Source organism: Enhydra lutris, unplaced genomic scaffold, assembly GCF_002288905.1.
Source record: "Enhydra lutris kenyoni isolate GAN:26980312 unplaced genomic scaffold, ASM228890v2 scaffoldscaffold25, whole genome shotgun sequence".
NCBI classification, from domain to species: domain Eukaryota; kingdom Metazoa; phylum Chordata; class Mammalia; order Carnivora; family Mustelidae; genus Enhydra; species Enhydra lutris.
The window spans coordinates 25,082,109-25,099,323 of record NW_019154109.1 but is presented as its reverse complement, the minus strand read 5'-3'; the positions used below and the strand labels follow the sequence as shown (position 1 = coordinate 25,099,323).

At 42.8% G+C, this 17,215-nt stretch overlaps 1 protein-coding gene across 2 annotated transcripts in view; it reads left to right on the top strand.

The window, feature by feature from the left end:
• LOC111151184 (PBX homeobox 1) overlaps window positions 1-17,215 on the top strand; it is a 288,290-nt gene that overhangs the window by 264,400 nt on the left and 6,675 nt on the right. The gene's annotated exons all lie outside the window — the stretch shown is intronic.

Below are 17,215 nucleotides of genomic sequence, written 5' to 3'. Positions count from 1 at the left end.
TGGGCCAAGGATAGGAGCCAGTAGAAGATTCAGAGAAACACATCTCACTTGGACCTTTGATGGGCCTTTCTTCTAGTGAGAGTTGTCCAGAGAAGGGATTGGCTGCCTCTGGAAGTTGAGAACTCCCCATCCATCAGGGCATTCAAACATGGCGGCATAGCTAGCTACTCAGTCAGGATGTCGGAGAGGAGACTCAAGTACCAGGTCAGAAGTGTCTTGGTGACTTTTTAAGGCCCCTGCCACTTAGAAGCTCTTTATTTTCTACCTCCTTGAGGCAGAATCCCCTCTGAATTTGTATGGTATTTATCAAGTCTCTTTCTAGCAGGAGATGGAGGAGGTCAAAGTGGACCCTGTTGAATGTAGTCTAGGCAATCCTGTCACTTTTCCAGATAGGATTTCCAGAGCAGAGGCATTCTTCTCTTCTTGTGCTTATGCTAATTATAATTACCATGTTAATGGCTGACTTGCTGGAAACCTGCTTAGAAAAATCTTATAAGATACTGTAGTAGAGAAGTATGTTCTCAAAAACAGACAAAAATGAGGTTGCTCTGTGCTTGTCTGTGTGTGTGTGTGGTGGGGGGGAGGTGGTTTCAAGCACATAAGCATTTATGCATTTTCTGAGTCTTTTTGAGATACATCTTTTATCTCAAAAGATTTTTCCAGAAAAAGCTTTGCTCTGTATGAGTGGAAGACAAGAACATGAGGAAAATACCAGAGTGTGGGGATAAGACCAGGAGCCACAGAAAGTCTATGCGAGTGGGTGGGAAATGGGCTTACGGTTCTGCTTCCTTATTGGGTAGTGGAGGAGAGGGTGGCACTCAGACTCTGGGGGGTCAACACTGACCCCTCTGACACTGTCGGGTGGGCTGGGAATCATTTCTGAAAGAGTGTAACCAAACATGTGCAGACAATTATGTCTGATTACATAATCTTACCACAGAAACTGGGCTTGAAAATGCCACTCGAAAGACTCTCTCATTGTGTGTTCATTTTTTTTTTTCCCCTGGGAACGGTGTTTATTTGATTCCTGGGTCTTTAGTAAGCAGGGTAAATGATTCAAAGGCTGATGGTGATATGATAAGTTCCTTGGGTGTCCATTTTAAATTTTTAAATCGTGCCACCTGCAGGAGACCAAGCTTGTTAGAGCGAGCTGTGATTTTAGACAGTGATGTTCAACGTGGATGTACCTGGCTCTGGCTGCCAGGAGAAGAAAGAGAGAGGGAAGGAGGGAGACAAGAGGAGACAAGGGCAGGAGTGAAAGGTTCGAGCCAAGAAATAAAAATAAACAATTCCTAAACCCAAGGCAGCAATGGAATTCCCAGCTGAACTCTGGATTGTGTTTCACGTGGTAGGGGCCATTTTCTGGGCAGCCATTATCTGCTCTCCTGACTGGGTTTTCATAGCACCCATATCTTATCCAACCAGTGTCTATTTTTAATCCCATAAAGTTCAGACCCCTTACTTGCCTTTCACCGAGCCCACGTGGTGAACTCATGGAAGGTTGGGAAGAGCTGGGAGACTCCAGTCCTGGTCACTCTCGTGTGTCTGTGGGTAGGCACTATACCTCTCTTCTGTAAAATGGGGCCTGTAATTCCCAGGCTTAATCCCTCAAGGGCTGCTTTAGGGAAAATGAGAAAATAGGTAGGAAAGGGCTTGGCAAAGCAGAAATCGTTCCACATGAATGCAGTATGAAATGTTATAAGCAGTAACTTTCTAATTTGACCTTTTTTCTCCTCGTGTGTGAGCAGTTTTCACAGTAGACAGTTCCTAGTGAGTATTGGTTAGGACACGGTTGTCACTTTTTTCTCTTCTGATGGAAAGATACGCTTTCGACAAGGATGTAGAGTTGTACAAGTCTTAAACACCCTCTTGCGTAGCAGCGGCAAGCGTTCAATTATACATCCGTAAGTCCGTTGTGCTCTCGGATGACAATGGGCAGTACTTAACAAGGTTAGAGTGGCTCTGAGTAATGGAGGGAGGTTATTTCACTCCCCTGTCAATCAGACAGACTTAGATCACTCAGCTCTCACATTCATTCTCTTTCCTTTCTCACTGCCACTGTCCTAGTTCTAGAATAGTTCATTGGCTTGGCCATTGTGATCATTTTCTCATTACCGTTACTGACTTCAGTGTCTCCTTTCTTCTGCACACACCCTCTGAATTCGGCCATTCCTTGCCTAGAAATCACCAGCACCTGTCTGTTGCCTACCTAAGCAAGCTCAAATGCCAGCTCTGACACTCAGAGTCTCTCACACCCTGGTCCCAACCTATCTGCCCTTCTACCTCACCCTCCTGACATCCAGGTAAAATCTGGGTGCTGGACAACATGGTCAGTTCGCCCCTACCTGATTGCGCACTTCCCCCTTACATTTGCGCCTGGCTGCCAGATATCTCTGTAAATGTCTTTCATTCCTATGCCACCTTCCCCATGCCTCCCCACTCTCAAAATCGTACTTTCGCTCCCACAGCCAGTTCTTCCTTGCTGCCTGGGTTATCCTCCTAAGCCCTTCTTCTCTGCTTCTCTCTGCTTTATCACACATACGCTTCTCTTACATTACAGGTATGTGAACAGACAGAACTTAGTTGGTCTTCATGTCTTCCACTCTCGTATATTTCCTGTTTCCTAAATGCCTGTATTAGTTGCTCAGAACATGTTGACTGATGAATAAATCAGGTAGGAGAAGACAAGATGCCATTGAATTTAAAAAGTGTATTTATTTAGTAGCAATAGGCACATCTTATATAACAGTAAAGTATCTGGAAATTATCTTTGTTTTAAATGCTTTATTAACCCACGGATATATCATGTTTCTAATTCAAAAAGTTTTTTACGTCTTCCTTTTTGTAAGAGATTTTATTTATGTATTTATGAGGGGGGGCAGAGGAGGAGGGACTCCCCAGTGAGCGCAAAGCCCAACACGGGACTCGATCCCATGACTCTGAGATCATGACCTGAGCCAAAACTAAGAATCAGATGCTCAACTATCTGAGCCATAGACTCCCCAGTGAGCGTAAAGCCCAACACGGGACTCGATCCCATGACTCCAAGATCATGACCTGAGCCAAAACTAAGAATCAGATGCTCAACTATCTGAGCCACAGACTCCCCAGTGAGCGCAAAGCCCAACACAGGACTCGATCCCATGACTCTGAGATCATGACCTGAGCCAAAACTAAGAATCAGATGCTCAACTGACTGAGCCACCCAGGTGCCCTAGGTCTTCTTTTTTATAAAAAGTTTCTAAACTTTCTGGCTGGTGCAGATTTTCTAAGAATCTGATTCAAATCAGCATTAGATACCTGAAATTATATAGTGGTGATATTGCCAAGAGAATGATCCCTTTGAATTCTGCAGAACTCCTCCTGTCCTAAAAAGAATCCCTGTGTCAATACCTGTTTGTGGGATACCATCCATACAACTGTATAACATTGTCTCCACCAGATGTTCGACTGGAACCTTCATGGCCAAACTCATGGGAGGTAAAGGCAACTAGAAACCAGGAAACGTAATGCCTTCCTGTTCCTTTTCTTTTGATAAGTCCTGTCACCTCTGTATTTTTGCTTCATCTGTGAAATTTACCAGAGAAGCAAGCTGTAAGTTCTCTTCCAGCTGGATAGTCTTAGAATGGAGATCGAGAGTTCTAGATCTAAATCTAGAGATCCACAAGGACCATCTTTGATTCTTTGCTGTCTGCCCCAGAGACACTAGACTCAAGTGTAGACTGCACTCCCTGGAGAACTCTTAAGGGAGAATTAGCATCTAGTATTCCTTCTAGACTACTCCAATGCTTCCCCCTCCCATTGTATCTTGAGGTCCTAAATGGGAAGGAAGGAAGAAGAGCTTTCATTACACCAACACTTCCCTTTGAATTCTCAGAGATATATGGTAGCAGAAAGCATTATTCTTCAAGGGCGAAACACTTTATTTTTAATTATTTTCAAATGTGAGTTGAGGGAGTGCATTCACTCCAGCCAATGGTCAACAGAGATAGAAACCCCTATTAGATGTTTCCAACTCCAGAGTTTCAGTGAAGATGGAAACAAAGTGTTAGTGTTCTCTCTGAAAAGGCAGAATGCCATTGATGTCAGTTCATGACAGAAGCATCTTGTCAGTTTTGCTCTGTGGTTATTATAGGACTGGAAAAATAGAGATGAAACTTTTATCTTTATAAGCCACAGCATATGTATTTTTGTTTTGGTTTGTTTTTCTCCCACATTAGGTGAAGGGGGGAAAGGACATTTATTAAGAAAATAAATAAAATATAAATCATTAGGACGGAAATACCATCTTATTGAAGTGAACACATTGCAGGTGGTTGGATATCAGAAGGGTTACTTGGTGATGCTTGGCCATGTGCCATCATTTAAAAATTTTTTAACTACTTCTGAGAGACCTCCTTCCACTTCAAGTATGTATTTTTTAAAAAAATTTTATTTACTTATTTGACAGACAGAGATCACAAAAGTTTATTTATTTGACAGAGAGAGAGGCAGGCAGAGAGAGAGGGGAAGCAGGCTCCCCACTGAGCAGAGAGCCCAATGCGGGGCTCGATCCCAGGACCCTGAGACCACAACCCGAGCCAAAGGCAGAGCCCTAACCCACTGAGCCACCCAGGCACCCCCACTTTAAGTATGTATTAATAAGATATTGCCACACGTGGCACACATAGGACTGGGAAGTTAGAGTGATAATTAAAATTCATATGTAAATCTTTAAAAATGCATTTTAATTACATGAAGTTTTAATTTTTCTATTTTGCCAAGTGGAATTCAAAATTTGAAGGTACGAAAATATATCCAGATATGCTCCCCAGTTAGCTTCCTTCAGGTACCTACCAACACTGCGGCTGGGACTTGCAAACAGCCCTAGGCTGGAGGGGTAGAGGGAGTGATGAGAATTGACAGGTCTGAACATGGTGAACCCATCTCTGGAGGGTTTTGAGGTGGCAGGAATTGTGTAGATGGACTGCTGCCTTCCAGAAGCTTCTAGCCCAGCTTTTCTTTATGGCAGAGTCGAGAGGAAATGGAGGAAGCCCCTCTAGCTTCTTATTTGATGAGGCTTTTAAAACTTAATACCATATCAACTTATCATTTGAGAACTGAAAAACATTTTATTGGAGCCCACAATAGTTGAAGAAGCAAAAAAAAAAAATCTCAATATTGTAATTTCATATGTAATCCGTTGTTTTTCCCCAGTGGCCAGGTGAAAGCCCTCCAAATGAGGCCACGTTGTCCAATGGCATCTTCATACACTCATGCATTCATGTGTTCGAGTATGCATCCATCCACCCGTCCAGCCATCCATTCAATAAATAAACCGTCCATAGTGTTTTTGACCTTGGGGAAGGAGGTGACATCCTATTATATCTAGGTCAGGTTGGGGAAAGCCTGTACCTGAGATGATGTAAAATCCTGATGCCCATCAGCACATGTTTTAGTTTTCAGTATCATTCAGTGCTTGCGATCAGGTTTCCTGTTTTTGGAAGATTCACACAAGGGAACCGATCAACTCTGAAGTTTAGGAGGGAATCTGGAAGGGAGGTTACTCCGAAGAGAGAATTCAAGACCAACCAGCAGTAATTTGAGAAATCTACCCCTTCCCCAAAAATCCATACCGTGGGCTTATAAGAATACAAATCCTTTTGGGGGAGACTCCTTAGTAGAAATAGTCACAAAGAATTTGGTTGAACTCAAACCAAGTGATGCGGTCACCGCAGATGTGATCACATTCACAGTGTGTGTGTGGCTGTACATGTACACATCTGTATTCCGTTTCTTCTACTTTTTGCCCATGTGACGGTGGACAAATCACTGCCCCTTGACAGGACTCCGATTCCTGCACTCTAAAAAAGACAACTCGTCCGGGATCCTCTTCTGCTTATGAAACATGGGTTTTCCCATCTCCAGGAAACTACAACAGGAAGGGAAATAGTTCAAAGCTATAAATGAAAGAGAAACCTGTCTTCTTGGAAAGAGTCCCGTCTGTGAGAGGACAGTCGTGCATCGTGCTGTTTTCACTGAATTGGTATTTTAGAGCACCCTACCCAGGCAGGCCCAGATTTGGCCCTGCAGCCATGCCGCCCTTGGGCGAGGTTCTGGTCAGATTTTCTAGACTCAAGTCGGTCTCGCCCTCTGCTCTATAAAGAAAAATTTCACAACCTCAAAAGGGCAGTTGCTCCTGGAAGTGATACGGCTCCTCTAGACCTCAGTAAATATTAAGCTAATTAAATCGGATGAATTTAATTGTGGGAAATGTTGGCATTGATTTCTGCTGATGACTTCTTACCTTCTGGGAAGGAGTTCCATGTTCTTAGCTTGTTTGCAGATAACATGTTAGACCTCCGTCTTAGAAAATCCAATTGTTATTTTAAAATTGGTACTTTAAAAATATATATATGTATGTATATTTTGTATGTATATGTATCTACTTACCTCTGACTCTATTTGAGTTTGGGGAAATTCTTTTCCATATCTCCAAATACGAAGTGTTCCAATTCTTGAATCTGATCGATAAATAAGACAGGAAGTGGGACCAGTTTGAGTCTGGAACAGCTGACCAGAAAAGTAAATAAATGAGTAAATGCTTTATTAAACAAATATTTCTTGAGGACCTTCTAATATCCATCATGGGCCACACAGATGTTTTGGCACCCAGTAGAGTCACAGAATGCTGGGAGTTATTTATTCCATCCCTGCTTCTCTGAAACAGAAGCTCTATACTTCCACCCAATATAGCAAAATAATAATATTTTAACGAATTTTGGGAATGGCGATTTGTGAGAGGAGTTTACATATATCTTTATATTCCTATCAACTAAAAATGTGAGTGGCTTAGAAACCATGGATTGACATTTGCCATTCTTCTAGAGATTTTACAGAAACATGCTGTCCAAAAGAACTTTTTACACTGATGGAAATGTTCTGTTTCACTGCTGGCTGTAAGTTAACCGTTAGCCCCACATGCCTGTTGAGCACTTGACATGTGACTAGTGTGACTGAAAAACCAAATTTGTAACTGTATCTAATTTGAGTTCACTGAAATTTGAAGAGCCACACGTGGTGAGTGGCCGCCATGTTGCACAGCGCAATTCTGGATGCCCCGCCAGCAACAGAGTTGAGATCACACTGTAAAAATAGAGAAAACTTTCCAACACTGACCACAGAGAAACATGTTTTCTGCCTAAATCAGACTTTCCTAAAGCAACTAGAACTCGTCATTAAAAATTAACCGTGTACAGGAAGTTAACGAGATTAGCATAATCACTTGCTTTAAACTATGAAGGAATATGGAGGAAGGTTTAAAATATAAATATATAAATGCCACATTTATTGTGGCTCTATTTGCAGTAATTGTAGACTCTCTCAGCCATTCATTCATCTAACCTAATAATTTTTAGGCCTAAGCCAGACATGTCTTTGAACTCATCTTGAACCCTTTAAGTCTAAAAATCATTTCGACCTTATAGGAGATCCCATCTCTGTTTCAGATTTCCCGAGTGCCCAGAGCCTTTGCTGGCACCCACTGCTTAGCTGTTCCCTCCCCACTGACCCTCTAGCTTATTCGAAGCGTGGCCGCAGACCAGCCACATCGGCATCACCTGGGAGCTCACGAGCAAGGCACAATCTCAGGCCTCTCCGAGATTGTTAAATCAGATTCTGTCCTTTACCCAGATCCCCTGGTGATGTCGAAGCACATTCTGTTTGAGAAGCTCTGCTCTAGAGGGAAGCACATTTGAATGGTGCTTAGGGCTTACCTAAGAGAAGGAATTACGTTGTTTTTTTTTTTTTCCTGTTGTTGTTGTTTTTATTGTTTTTGTTGCTTTTGCAGGAGGGATACTACCTCTAAAAAAAATTTTGCCAGCATTTATTTTAAAGTTTTTCCAACATACAGAAGAGTTGGGAGAATTGCACAGGGAAGCCGCTATACCTACCACCCACATTCTGGCATCCGTATTTCATCCTGCGCCTACCCATATCTGCGTCCTTCTGTCGCCAAGCCAGCTTACTTCTCGGATGCATTTCAAAGTAAACCGACAACAGTAGTACAGGTTTGCCTGACTCGACATTACTGGCATGGGCGTCATTAATTAGTATTCAGTATTCGTTTATAGTTTTCTTTCTCTTCTAAAGTAAAATTTTATGCAATTAAGCTTACAGATGGTTAGTGTACATTCTCCTGATTTTTGACCAATGTAATACACTTGTGAAAATTTACTATCCTTCACCTTCTTGTGTCCACCCCTTTCTCACAGTTTACAGAAATGAAAATGAAGGAGAAGGAAGGACAGAGCACAAAGTTGACCACAGAGTAATCTGTCCTCTTCTAGGCCGTCGGATGTCGCCTCTCGCCCCCCACCCCCGACGGCCACTCACTCTTGATCAATCTGAGAGCCTGACTCTGCTCAAAAGTCCATTGCGTATTAAATCAGATGCTTTATTCTACACTTGCCTTCAGTTCTGACTTGATATAACAACTGCTTCTAAAGGGACTTGTGTTCCCTTTGCCATAATAAGAACCTTTGAAGTACCTAAAAACAGACACTAATGATATTTGAAAATTACAGTGGATCTCCTCACTTAGAAGATACTATATCTCCCACCTTCCATCTTCTTTTCCTCCCTTTTCTTCTTTAGCCCCCTATAGCTTAAAGTCCAGTTCTAAAGCTTCTCTCCCAAATTATATAAACCTATTATTTTCCAAAGCCACACACCTGTCCAAAATTGTACTTTATTCCGCCTTAGAGAAGTGATCTGTCATGGGAGTGTGCAAGCCCATCTTCAGCCAACCCTGAGACTAAGGGGGTAATTGAAAAGGGTGAGGTTCTAAGGAGAGAAGTGCCAGGCTTCTCTGCCACCAGAGCTGGGAGTCGTAGAGAAACCCAGGGTCATTACTGAACACTCTTTGCCCTTTTCAAGAGGCGAGAGAGCAAAGGCACAGCCAACTCCATGTGTAAAGCTCTGAGGCAAACCCGAGCTTCTACCGACATCCTCACTGAGAACACTAACTTGTGATATCTAGTCTGTATCCTAATACTTCAGTGGTTTTTTTTTTTAATCTTTTTTGTAAGATTTATTTATTTATTTGAGGAAAAAGAGAGGGAGAAGCGTGATCTGGGGAAGGGGCAGAGGGAGAGAGAATCTCCAGCAGACTCCCTGCTGAGCACAGAGCCCAATGCAGGGCTCTATCGCACGAAGCCAAAATCAAAAGTCGGACACGTAATCGACTGGGCCACCCAGGGTTCCCTCATCCCAGTGTTTTTATCAACACTCTCTTCTCCATTTTATGGATAAGAAAACAGAAACTCAGAAATTAAGTAGTTTACTCAAGATCAAATAGCCAGAAAAGGATGACGCCAGGATGTGGACCCACATCCAGCCAAGTCTGACTCCAAAGCCCTGTTCTTAACCTTTGTCCAGAGGGAGCCTTAAACCTCTAGTTCTTATGTTAAGTAAAGGGTCTTGGCAAGAACCTTACCGTAAAAGAATCTGTTATGTTTCCTTATAATAAATATTTTAGAGCCTGGCTGATAGGGAGAAGAACTGTGAGAACTCACTTATGACTATTACATTATGTATCCTTTTTGGGTGGCATAGAGAATGCTTAAGACCAGTGGTTTCTCTTCTTAAATTTAAATTGAAAAATGACATAGAAAGCCCTTCCCTGGACATAGCTTACCTACGTCACTGTTGTGTCCCATTTGGTTAACCAACTTAGCCAAGGACTTGATGATCATAGGGGAGAGAGCAGAAATTTCAGATCTGGTGTCTCCTCATGGAGACAATGAGGAGACAAATAATGGTTTAGAGTAGGGGGAAAGGTTAGCATTGAAGAAACCAGAGTATCAACCACAGAAGTCACAGTTTCTCCCAGATCAACAGAAGGGACCACCTTGCTTTGCTGAGGAGACAGTCCCTCCTCTTTGTTGACACTGAACACTTGGCATGGGGCCTGTGGGTGACTCTAGGTTAAGCGGCTGGCTCTTGGTTGTGATCTCACCATCATGAACGTCTTCGCTCAACACGGAGTCTGCAGCACTTTCTCTCTCCCTCTCTCTCCAGCTTGCATGCACTCGTTTTCTCTCTCTCTCTCTCAAATAAATAAATAAAATCTTTTAAAAAAATAAAAAATATAAAAATATAAAATATAAAATAAAAATATAAATATAAATAATAAAAAAATTTAAAAATGTAACAAAATGCAAGGATAATATATGAATAAAATTTTAAAAATTAAATATAAAAAAGAGTGACACATATTAAAGAGCTAGGAAATGTGTGAACTGTATTTCCATGATAAACATTTAGATCAAAAGAGCTAGGAAAGAAGAGAAATGGAACCAGCAAGAAAGAGTATACTAATGAACTACGGGGGAGTGAACGGGAGGGTAAGAATGGCGGGAGAATGAGGAAATTGCATGTGAAGCGGCAAAGTGAAGGTTAAAAGCAATTAGGACACACAATTACTAAAGAGAACACTAAAAGCATAAAATAAGCTAGGACGAGTTGTTAAAATAAATAACATCAGCTAAGAACATACTTACAGAGATGATAAAACAGATCAAGTAGTAATAAAATAAGGAAGTGGTATAAAGCAGTAAATTTAAGAACAATTAAAACACAATAAGGATAAAAAATTAACAGGCTAAAATGACATTTAATAATTGTATTAATAACTAACACTTACTGACTTCTTGTGTGCTATGTACTTTATATGCATTATGTTATTTAACTCAAGTTTATTAAAACAATCAGGACATTTTTTTAAAAGCGTCCAAAACACAAAAACAAAAAACGTTCAGAGGTGGGTAAAACCAGGCATCAGAACAATAACAAAAACACTAAAATTAAAGGTGAGCAAAACAGACGTGCAGATACCCATTGGCATTCCTTGGCTAGTGTGATGATTTTTGCTGTTGAAGGTCACCAAGAACCTAGCCTGGTGCTTCCCATCTAGACCATGAGTCTGGAAGCTTCTGGTGCTATAAATGTCCTTCTCTCCACATCTTATGCTACTGAGCTTGGCCTTTCCTAGAGGCAATTCCTGGTAATCAAAATTCTCAAGCAGTAGAATCCATAGCCCAGAACCTGTGGCAGTGGGCAAGGATCTCATAATCGCACTCAGTCTGTAAGATGTAGTCCAGGATCATCTTCTCCTGGAAGTACTTCTAGTCCCTGCAGACTGTGTCTACATAGTATTTAGCAGGCCAGGATGGAGTAGGAGTCCTTTTCTGGTTGTTTTCTTTACCTTCTCTCTAGACCCCCTGGTTTTATACCCCAGCCTTCGGTTCAGGCTTGGTACATAGCAGGTGCTTACTGCTTTTTGCTCTGAGCTTGCTTGAACCGATAGTCAAAAGCTTTCCCTTTCTTTTATTTTTTGCTTATTTATTTGTAAACCAGCAAGCAGACTTGTGGCTGGACTTTCTGTAAGCAAGCATATGCATTTTGGTGTTTCTGTTGTCCAGAAAGGCTCTCCCACAAAAGAGTGAATTTTTTTCTTTTTTTTTTTCTTTCTGTTTATCGCAGCCTGGCACACGTCCTTTACCTCCAACTTCTCTATCCCTCGTACCCTATGATCTCCACCAATTCACTTCCTCAGCCTTTTCTGGGTAGATATTCAGTGACCAGACATCTGCTGCCCTTCCTTGTCTTTCCCATACTTTTTTCTGGAGCAGATACTGACTCTGTGGCCTTGAGCTTGATCTAAAGTTCATTCACTCATTCATTCACTCATTCCATCAGCAAACATTTTCTTGGAATCTGTTATTACCCAGTTACTGCACTGGACATTAGGGCAGGAAAATGAAAAGGAGATTCTCAAGCAATTCTGTATTTCATTTAAGTTGATTACTGTGTTTCGCCTTCTTTGACCTTACTCTTTTGCGGCAAGGGAAAAACAGCTGATGAACATTCTTCGCAGGTAGTTATATTTTGAAGGGAGTTTTGAAATCATTTGCTAACTTTGTCTTCTCTAGGCGAGAGTCCCAGTTGCCTCCATCTAAGAAAGACCTCAGACCAGTATTTGACCACTGATTGCCCTGGCTTGTTCTCCAGTGAGCTCTGAAGATTAGCCAAGACCTTTCAAACACGCAAGACAAAGATCTAAATCAGATGCAGACTTTCCCGCAGACGCTTTGCCTAATTTCTACATTTACTTTTTATTTTCTGATTACAAATTAATATTAACTTAGAAAATGTGGAGAATGCAGGGAAAATCACACAGAAGGAAGTTAGCTAACTTTTTGCTCTCCAGCCTTCTAGCATTCTGTGTGTAAGTGTGTTTTGTGTGGGTGTAGAAGAGCTATAATCCTATCGAACATATCATTTTGTCACCTACTTACTTTACTAAAAATATATTATGAATATTTTCCATATCATTAAACATTCTTCTCAAACATAACTTTAATAACTGCACAGAAGCATGGTATAGGGAAAGTCCATAATTTACTTAATCAGTCTCTGGTGGAAGGGTTAGGCTGTTTTCTTGTTTTTTGGGTGGTGGTGGTGGTGGTTGTTTTTACTATTATTAAAAACACTTTGGTAAACAGTGTAATACAGAAAACTCAGTGTATATTTTCTGTTACTACCTTGAATACATTCCTAGAAATGGAATTACCAGATCAAAGGATACGATCTAGACTAAGGCTTTCGTGATGTAGGGAAACGTATCTTCTGGAAACTTGTATGAACGCACAGCTCCCACCAGAAGTTCACGATCATTCCCGCTTCCTCATTCTCAGGAAGTGTCTTAGTAGTCTTTTAAATCTTTGTCAACTATCAAACTATAAAATGGCCTCTCATTTTTATTTTAATTTAATTTGTATCTCTTCGATTACTGGTAATATTGAACATTTTTCGTATGTTTGCCAGCCTTCTATACATATTCTTGAAATGTTCATCTTTTCCTATTAATTTCTAAGAACTCTTATACAGTAAGGTTATTATTCCGTCCTACACTTGGCCAACATGTAGGCAATACCGAGAAAACTCTTATTTCTCAGTGGACAGGGACTCCTGTGGAAAAAAGGTCTCATTCTATCTCTTTCTGTGGAAAGTTCTTTAGTGTGAAAGGTGGATTTTTTTAATTCTAGGAAAACTGAAGGCAGATCTATAATACGGGTGTTGATCTTTTAAAAAAAATTAACCCTCCGTCTAAATTCACTTAACATTTTCTGTATTTCTAGTCTATGAAAAACCTCGGGGCTAGAAAACAGAACCTCTGAGATTTCTTGGAAAACCTAGAGATATGTTAATCAGTCAAAAATGTCCTTGACAATTTACCCTGTGCCGGAATTTAGGAGTTGTCGGGTATGTCCCTGGCTAGTTTGTAGTCCGGACGAAGAAAGCGAACGATGGACATTAACCAGCTTTCTTTGGACCATAGGTCTAGAAAACGGTCTTCTGAGTGACATGATGTCTTCTGGTGGTTTGGCTGCCGTGTCGGCCTCCCGGTATCTTCCTCGGCCACCTGTGAGGGAGCACGTTATTCTGAGCTGCAGAATTTTGACTCCTCACGGGCACCGTCCACCCCCCACCCTTCCTGTTCCGTAGCAGAACACACACGGTAAAATAAAAGGATATGCTCAAAATAAAAGGATATAAAGGAAATAAAAGGATAAAAGGAATGCTCAAAACAACAGCATCCTCCCCTACATAAACGAGTGCCCCGTTCTAGCACATTCCCCTCAACATTCTCCATCTGCATTCCCCTCCCCGGCCCAGCTTCCCACCACATCCCTCCCCCTCCCCACCCTTCTGTTAGCTGTAATGACCCTGCAAACACTAAATGGCATTTGAGTGCATTAAGCAGCAAACTCTCCGGTGACATAGCAATTATGACTCTGAAATAGATTTGGTGCGTCACGGAAGATAAGGGTTTTGAAAGTTTCTGTTGTGATTATAGCCTGTAACTCCCACAAATAATAGGCTTCAAAATAAGAGGCTGCCAGTGGAGCCTTTGTGGCTTTGTCTCAGTGATGGCACGTAAATTGCTATTAATGTCCTAAGTGTACTTGAATATGCCAGTCTCTGGGATGTAGAGTTGGCTCGGTGTCTCTCTTTACGCGGCATGTCATTGTTGGTCTGATAATCTGGGGTAATTGCTGTCTCTTGGATGGTCAGAAAAGTGTAAGGGGCTGTAGCTTCCTGTGTGGCGGTAAATAGCCCCAAGGTCTACGCCACACGTTTCCTCTGTGTGTGTGTGTGTGTGTGTGTGTGTGTTCTGTGCATAGCTACCGTTCACCGTTAAGGTGTATATATAATTCCTATGTGTGTCCGGAGTAAATAATAGCTTTTCAGAAGAGCCAAAGCAAAATCGGAGGTTATAAAAATAAAATAAAGAATTGGGGGCTGTGTAGAATCAGCCAATCGGATAATTTATACTGAGAGTTAAAAAAAAAAAAAATACCCTTTGCTTGAATTATCCAGATTTAGCCCTATGCGTAAATACAATCTTCTGTTGTCTTATATATTTACCCTTTTCGAGTTTAAGCAGCATCTCTGCGTATGTGCATGTGTGTGCGTATCGGTCTCTGCATTCTTTAATTGCTGTATTTTCTAAACGTGTATGGGTTCTATGTAAATATGATAAAGTCTGCGGAAATGTTGCCTGTTCATGAGCTGTGTGGACGTGTGTAAGCATCTGTGTGTTTTGGTATGTGCAGGTGTGAGTGCAGAGATGTTTATTGAGATATAAATACTTTTCTGCACTAAGGCACCTCTATTTAGCTAAATCAGGCTGAGCTTATTTTTCTTTGACAATGTTAAATAAAACAGATTTTAAGGTTTAACTTCCTGATACACATTTCACCTAAGGACTCCTTAAGTCTGGGACACGGAAACGTTCTGTGTAGCTGTCCGATTGGTATTTTTAATAGAAGTAAGAAAGCAGCCCAGCCATATGTCTGGAAATGCATACTCCATATCCTATGCAAGCCAGGAAGGGTTCCCCGAAACTGTCCCGTGTGTCTGAAGACCCGTACGTGGCAGTATTCATTCTGGGCCTTCTCACAGATGAATTAGAAAGGATGGCACTAAGAAGGCACCTAAATAGCTCTCGATCTCAGAGTTGATCTACGTGTGTACTTCCGTTGCGTGGTGCTGGGTGCTGGCAGGGTGGCGCACCCTGACCATGTGGCAGTTGATGGTCTTGCGTTTGGGTGTTGACTGTCACCCCTTAGACAGCAGCTAGAGTGCCCACCGGAGGAGGCTGGAGACCGTGACTGGTCAGAGAGAGTTCCCTGTTCATACCAAGTGGATGAATGCCAAATTCACTCTACCGGTCTGAGAGCAGGATTCTGCATTTCCAGTTACAATAACTTAGTCTCATCTAGCAAGATGGCACCACACATGGTGGGGTCCCAGAGAGTAGGGTTTGTCTTGTCTAAAACCCACCCCCCAGGGGAGTAGGGTTTGTCTTGTCTAAAACCGAGTTTGGTGAGGTGAATTGAGGTGAGGCTTAGGAGCGGGAGATATTAGAATCCCCCAAAAGACTCTTTTGAGGCTGGTCTCTTGGCACATACATTATAGCATTTTCCTGAAGAGCATAAAGATTCCCTGACGGTGAACTGCAACCAAGAGTCCCCCGCCTTCAGCCCTGAGCTGTGCTCTACATATGGTGCCCACACGGTCACACGGCCTGACCTTTCGAAACTTGAGATGTCCAAAAGCAGTGGCATATAGCAGGGACTGAGTCTAGCAAATTCTAGTCCCCGAGTCCTAGTTTCCTCACCAGAGAAGTAGGAATAGGAGCTCCCACTAGGTTTATATACCATTCTATACTCATTGACCAAAGTTGGAAACACTAGCACCATCCCTGCCCGATGGCGCAGGCAGGATGGGCGCCGGCCACCAGATGGCCATGTCCTCCCAGGGCCGGGACACCCAGGGAGGCTTTCAAAGCCACTTTCCCATTTAGGAAAGTGGGTGATGGTGTGTCTTGAAGAAGGAAGGAGGTGACCTTCAGGCCAGGCTGTAGACAATGGCATGGATTTCTAGAGATCAGAGGACAGGGACAGGCAAAGACACAGAGCCTCCCACTGGACTTCACCATGGGTTGAGAAGGAATCTCACTTTGGTGGTGGGAAATCTATCATTTCCCAGCAGCAGCAGCTTACACTACTGAAGTCATGGTTAGCCAGGCGATCCGTTCTCTGCCAGGAATGGCTGCTTCACTGCTGGATTTTTTCCACATCCAGACCTTCAGAGCAAAATCTCAGAGCTCAGGAGGCTGTGGCTAGAAAGGGATGTGCTGGTGGGACTTGGCTGTTAGGTCACCAGGGACTGGCAATCGGAGAGGATGGCCACAGCAGTCAGGGGACCCTGGAAACAGGGATTCTGGAGCCAGTGGCATGGGACAGACTTAAGGGAAATGTGGTGGCGGCTAGTAGTTGGCTGGAGCTGAGGTTCCAGAGCAGAATTCGAGCTGCAAAAGCAAGTCACTCTCTCACTCTCCGCTGAACTGTGAGAAATAGCAACGTGACCCAGAGGCAGGTGCGGACTTGGCAAAGGTGTTGTCACAGCAGAGACGGGCTGTACGGAGATATAGGTGCCAAAGGTCAGAGCAGGACCCACAGCTACACTGACTCTGAGTTGTCTGTGGTACCAGAGGAAGCCAGAATAAAATATTTCTGGGGTTGAGTGTAGATGTTGATCCCAAATAGAATTGCCTGCATCTAGCAAATGAAAACACCGCACGCCACCGACTTCGATGAGAACGTTCCTTGTTGTTTATCCAAAATTTGGGAGATGGCCTACGTTTTATCTGGCAACTCCAGTCCCAGATCCCAGGGTAGAAGCTGCATCTGCCTGTGAGTCTCAAGCCCAGAGAGGGAGAAGATGCGGAGCGTCCCCGCAGGCCACGCAGGGACGACGTCTGTTCCCGACATTTCTGTGATTCCCACTGACGAGGCGACCAGAAGGCCGTTCCGGAGGTAGGGGACGGTGATATCTTCCTCCTCTCTGGGCCCCAGGGAGAAGACTCCTTGTTGAGAAGGTGTGCAGAGCTGCAGAGCTGCTACAGGCAGGATCCAGTGGTTTTTCAACCGTTTTTTAAAGAAATAAAACAGAGAAAAAAAAAAAAAAGTAAAAGGGCGCCTGGGTGGCTCAGTGGGTTAAACCGCTGCCTTCGGCTCAGGTCATGATCTCAGGGTCCTGGGATCGAGTCCCGCATCGGGCTCTCTGCTCAGCAGGGAGCCTGCTTCCCTCTCTCTCTCTGCAT